The sequence below is a fragment of the Acanthisitta chloris genome, unplaced genomic scaffold, assembly GCF_000695815.1.
Source record: "Acanthisitta chloris isolate BGI_N310 unplaced genomic scaffold, ASM69581v1 scaffold35184, whole genome shotgun sequence".
NCBI classification, from domain to species: domain Eukaryota; kingdom Metazoa; phylum Chordata; class Aves; order Passeriformes; family Acanthisittidae; genus Acanthisitta; species Acanthisitta chloris.
The window spans coordinates 24157-30156 of NW_008669352.1; the positions used below are offsets into that span (position 1 = coordinate 24157).

The 6000-nt window shown below is 38.8% G+C and overlaps 1 protein-coding gene across 2 annotated transcripts in view; it reads left to right on the forward strand.

The window, feature by feature from the left end:
* Positions 1-6000, forward strand: part of MTMR1 (myotubularin related protein 1) — a 36132-nt gene that overhangs the window by 22931 nt on the left and 7201 nt on the right. The window lies entirely within an intron of this gene.

Below are 6000 nucleotides of genomic sequence, written 5' to 3' on the forward strand. Positions count from 1 at the left end.
AACCTTAATGACTTCGATTTAATTTCAGAAGTGCTTGTCTGTATTTCAGCTGATAGGGAAAAGGTGTTTGTTTTGAAGAAGTTGCAGGATGTGTTCAAACTTGGTAAAATGATGTTTAAGTCACTGGTAGCATAGGGAGTTACAAGTATGGCTTGTGAAATGTAACAGATTAACAGACTTTGCTGTCAGAAGATTACTTTTCTAACACTTCTGTAATACTTTGTAACACTTTTTAATACTTTTATTGCCTTAACCTTCTTGTAAAGTTTTGTGTACCTTTGTTTTTAATCATGCTTTGCCCTTTATCAACAGTGACACAAAATATAGCAATGGTTTCTAAAAGAGTTTGAGTCTATACCAACTCATTTTGCAGGCTCTCTAAACTTAGCATCACATAGATGCTTGTTTTCAATTGACCTTTATGGTTTTAAGCTGGCATGGTAAAGATCAAACACTCCCTGTGCACGCTCCTTGATTCATCCAGTATTTGTTCTTATAAGTAAATTCTGCTGTTCAGATAAATCTCTAAATCTCATCAGACAAATAGTCCATATGCTCTCATGCTTAGAAATCTGAAGAAAGAACATTCAGATTGTGTCACAACTGTTATATATCTGAATGCTACACCATCTCTTTATTAAGGTAACATTCCAAGGTACCCCCAAGCATATTATAATAAATTACCTGTATTAAGTGACTGCTCGAAAGATGCTTTCATCTTCTAGCAGTTAGAATGAGATGCAAGTTTCAGATTTATTGGACAAGTCAGAGACTGTTGTAAAAGATGGTGGTCCAAGGTAGGTTTCAAGGACAGTACACTGGTAAAAGTGCAGGTGTCTGAGAATACCTTCTAAGGTCCTGGAAAAGTCTGGATTGCTTGCTCTCTCACCAGGGTGTTTCCTCTGAGTTGCTTTGTTTCTCTTGTTCTGTTTTGGCTGATGTAGTCCTGTGGCTGTTGGGTACCTGTTAGGTGTTAGACTGTTAAAATGTGAAACATGGTGTATTTTTAGTTTTGCCATTTTAAAGTAAAATTGTCGAGTGCTTTTTAGAAAAATATCATCTTTCCTTTAGGCTATTTGCTGCCAAATATTTGGGCGGTTTATACATGTTTTAGTGTAATCACCCTGCAGCAGTGTCAGTTTATTGCTTGTATCTGATTGAGATCTATAGGCCCTGTGAGCAAGCAGCTTTGTAAACACACATGAAAGCTAGTGCTGGTCCCAAAGAGAAGAGGGTGGGGAAGAGATGACATAATGAGAAAATATCAGAGCTATCATCTACTTAGTGGCTCAAGCTCTGCTCGCTGCCTCTGATGGAGAGTGCTCTGCAGGCTCTCTGGGACTCATTGGTCTTCACTGGTCTGTTAGAGCAGGTCCCTCCCATCAGCAGCTGAAGGTAACAAAATGTGATGGTTCTGGTAACTGCCTTAGCTATACTGCCACCTGCTTTTCTTGAAGTACTTATCCAACTGTTTTAACTTTTTAGTTCTACCACATTGGTTTTGTCTTGTGGAGATACATCATCCCTTTCCTTTTGTCTCTGGCCTGAATTTATGTGGTATTTATGACAAATATTTGGAAGTATTTCACACCTACTTGGATAAATTTGCTGCAATTGATTGAAATTACAATTTTTTACAGAAGTTACCATTTTTGGTTGCAGAATTGCACTCACCAGTCTCACTGTGAAAGCACAAACTCATAGAAGCAACTAAATAAACAGTCTTTGTAATCACAACATGCTAAGTTTGCTTTCCTCTGGGTTTGCATTGTCTGGTGTCACACCCTGTTAGCCAATTCAGTAACATTCAGACCCATTCAGTGACAGAAACAAAGACAATGACCCTTGTGACGCCCAGCAGGTCTTCACTTATCTTCAGTGAAAAAATGTCTTAATCAGTGGATTTATTAAAAGAATGGGCATCCTTGCCTACAGATAAAAGGTGTTTTTGTTGAATACCTTTTAACGTGTTCTCTTCTTTTCAACTAAAGTAATAGAAAATGAAATGTTTAACGTGAATGAAGAACTCTCTGCTGAATAGTTCAAGGTAGCCTCACATGCTGCAAAAGCATCTTTGGGAAACTAGAAAGTGTTTATTGTTTTCTAGGCGCTCACCAAAAAGGAGAAATGCCCAATAGGTGAATTTAAGGGAAGATGAATAATAGTCCTTTAAAATAGTCAGAATGGATCTTTGATACCTGTTTTCTACCAACTTTGTGTTATGGGAGAGAAAACTCACAGGAGCAGAAGAGCAGGTTTTGGTTTGAGGCAATATTTTAGGTTTTCTAATTTCAGCTTGATTAGTGAGCTTGAATTTTTAAATGGAGTGAGAGAAGTTAATCATTGCACTTCATTGCCTTTTCTATTGGAAAGGAGCATATATGACCTTTAATTTTTGTAATTTGAAAATTACTGAATGCTACCTTGATAGAATCATTTATTTTTGCATTATTGTACTCTTTCTTCAGATAGCTGTATCTCATCAGACCTTTACCAGTGTAGTGAGGTCTAAGCATTTTCTTCATTGCACTAGGACATTCAGAGTTTAGCATTATTATGTTCTCTAGAGAAAAGATTCTTCAGAATGACGTATTTTCAGTTCTATCTAAGTTTTGTGTAAGCCTGAGATGGTGGGTTTGGTGATACTTATTTTGCTTTGCAATAGATTCTGTGCACTCAGGTGACACACAACCTCCTTCCGTAGGGTTCAAAGCTCAGGGGTCTGAGAAGTGAACACTGTGGAACATTCTAGGTTAAATGTGGCCTTCTCTTGTAGATTCCCTTTTTGCTAAATTGTGCTTCAACAAGGTCATTCTAATTCCTAAGTGAAATAAAATGTGCCTTGGTTGGAGTTTGGAGGTGTTACATCATTATTGACTTCTTGTCCTGAGAAAATTAGACAGATTTGAGGCCTATCTTATTTGAGTTCATTGACTGAGAAGACTTTTTTCAGATTTGCCCTTTCCTTGAGTTGGAGAAATGTGTATTTGTATGTGGTGTGTGGAAGATAAACTCTTCCATTCTGTGGTGCAGAGCTGTGGGCTCTGTGGGTACCTACACCTGGTCTCACAGATGACCCTACTAGTCTGGAATACGTAACACAGTGTGATGCTTTTGAATTTTTCAGTTGATATGTATTTCTCTTTCCTTTTCTGCGTAGTCATTCTGACCTCTTCTTGACACTGATGTGAGGAGCTCTGGCTGCCAGATGTCAGTTAGGTATCTGCTTGGGCAGCTCGGGAAGGTGGGGAGAACACAATGAAAGAATTTCTCGAATGTGACTTCTGCAGGGGCAGCATTTTTAAACTAATATACCATTAGCATTTATGTATGCAGAGCATGAGTGAAAGTTCTGGTCCTTCAATTCAAGCTGTGTCTTGCTATGCAAGAGGCAAGGAAAAGGAAGTATTTTAGCCACGAAATTTTGCGTAGTCCATTAGGATACGTTTTGTTGGTTTTATGCCTTCTAGGAAATTATATTTTAATCCTTGGAGGACAGGGCTTAAACTTGTTTTAACTTGGGTTTTTTTCTATGCCTGCTAATTTTTCTTCCAGTTCTGTTCGGTAAATTTGGCCACAGTCCTAGTGATAATATCCTGGGAATCCCTATAATTTTTTCAAGTTCATTCTTTGTGTGTGTGTACTGTTATCCAGAATAAAAGGCTAGTACCACCTATAACCTAGAAATTTGGGCGAGCTACAGGAATCGTAGAATCAACTGAGTTGCAAGAGACCTCCAAGATCATCAAGTCCAACCCTACTGTGGTTACTAGACCATGGCACTAAGTGCCACATCCAGTCTCACCTTGAAAACCTCCAGGGGTGGTGAATCCACCACCTCCCCGGGCAGCACATTCCAATGCCTGATAACTCGCTCCATAAAAAATCTCCTAATATCTAACCTAAACCTCCCCTGGCAGAGCTTGAGTCTGTGCCCTCTTGTCCTACTGCTGGTTGCCTGTGAGAAGAGACCAACCCTCACCTGACTCCAACCTCCTGTCAGGGAGTTGTGGAGGGTGATAAGGTCTCCCCTGAGCCTCCTCTTCTCCAGGCCAAACAACCCCAACTCCCTCAGCCTCTCCTTGTAGCACTTGAATGAGATCATCTGCTAAAGGCAGTCCTGGAGCTTCTGTGAAAAGCCAGGGAAAGTCTGTTAGTAGCTTAGCAGCTTGATTGAAGAAATGAAAGGAAAAGGTAGGAATAAATAACTCTTTGTTCAATATGTACAGAAATGACTGTAAAGTATATAAATAGCTTATGATTGCTGGGTTTTTATGCTATGTATAGAATTGCAGAAGGATTTGATGTGTTGAACAGTTGAGCAATCAGATGTCAGATGAACTTCAGTGTCAATAAACACAAAATATTGCATAGTGAAAATAACAAATAAGATGCTAAGTATCACTGGGAAAATTGTTGAGAATAAACTGGAAAACATAACTGCTGAAATGCTTTATCCTGCAAATAACAGGATAACTTATAACTTACTGTCTGGCACGTGGGGTGTTCATAAGATTTATCCCTGCGTTCAGTCACACTGTGTGGAGTGTTTCTGAGCATGTTGGCATTGGTTGTAATATTTTTTAAAGTTCATACATTTGATTTAACAGCATTTTGTGGCAGGACAAAGCCATAGTATGGCTTGGCATTGCTGGTCTCGTGTCTATCTTTTTGCATGAAAGGAAATGTCAGGAGAAGGAATTGCCTTGTGAGTTAGATAGCTGAGTGTTGCCCTAGCTAAAGAGATTTCATCCCTGCAGTTAACAAAGGATTTCTTGTGTGATGAGGCAAGTTTTGTACAGCACCTGGTAGTTTGTCTCTAACTGGGTGTCTCAGTCAAGATTTCCAGAGTCTGATTTACTGCAGGTAACTTACATCTGCAGATGGAGCTCTGAGTGTTCAGTTGGTATGGAATAAAATAGACACTAACTGCTTGCCCTGTGTGCTGAAAGAGTCTGTAGTTATTTAAGAAAAAAAAAATGATGTCTCATAAAGAGCACAGCATCAGAACATGCACAGAATGGGAGAAACTAGTACTGGGCACATAAGCTTCATTTGTGGGAATTTCTAACATATTTTGAAGGGCAAGTACTCAAATCATTGCTCTCATCTATCAGATGTCTAAATCTAAATGGGCTGTAGGTTTTTGCGAGTGATGACATCAGCTTGTAGCATGTGCAGCTTCCCAGATCTGGAAATCTCTTGTTCCAGTTCCCACCTGGTAGGATTCATAATTTCTGTTTGCTAGTCCTTGCTTTCCCAGAATGCCAGCAAGTTTTTGCTTGGTTTCTCAGGCTCATACCTACACAGTAAGTGTGGAAATAGTGATTATTATTGAAAGCTGCTGTCTTCATCATCTGTGATTGCCTTTTGCTACAAGTATCCTGTTAACTAGGCTTCAAAAGCAAGTCTTGCAGAGTTCCACCTCTTCAGGAAGAGAAACAGAAAGCTCAAGTGAAAGATATTGTTGTCTTTCCAATGCACAGAGTAGGTTTTTGGAAAACTGACAGTCTTAAGTCAAGCAATGAATTTAAAATAATCATTTTCCTCTGCAGCCTTTCTGCCCTGTTGCTAAAATAGATAAAGTGTGCTCACTGAACAAGACAAAATACATTCACTGTTCAACAATTTTCATGTGAATGACTGTCCTTGAGCTAGTACAGTAACACACAGTAGATATCCATCCAATTAAGACTTGGCAGTGCTGTAAGTGAGTAGCTATTATAATTTCTCTTATACCTATCCTTGTGTTGGCAAATTTTGCTATCCAAAAGCACTTCAGGATCCTGAAGGATTCCTTGGGAATGAAAACCTGAAAATCAATACTGAAAGTGAACTGTAGTAATTCTGTGAAGAGGAAGGTTTGAATTTTTGAGGAAATGAAGCTGTTTTATGTCTAGGTTTTTATATGGGATGTAGTATGTATATTGTATAGCATAATTATAGTTTCTGTGTGGGTATAATTAAAAAAAACCAACTTTATCTTTCCTCAAGTCTTTT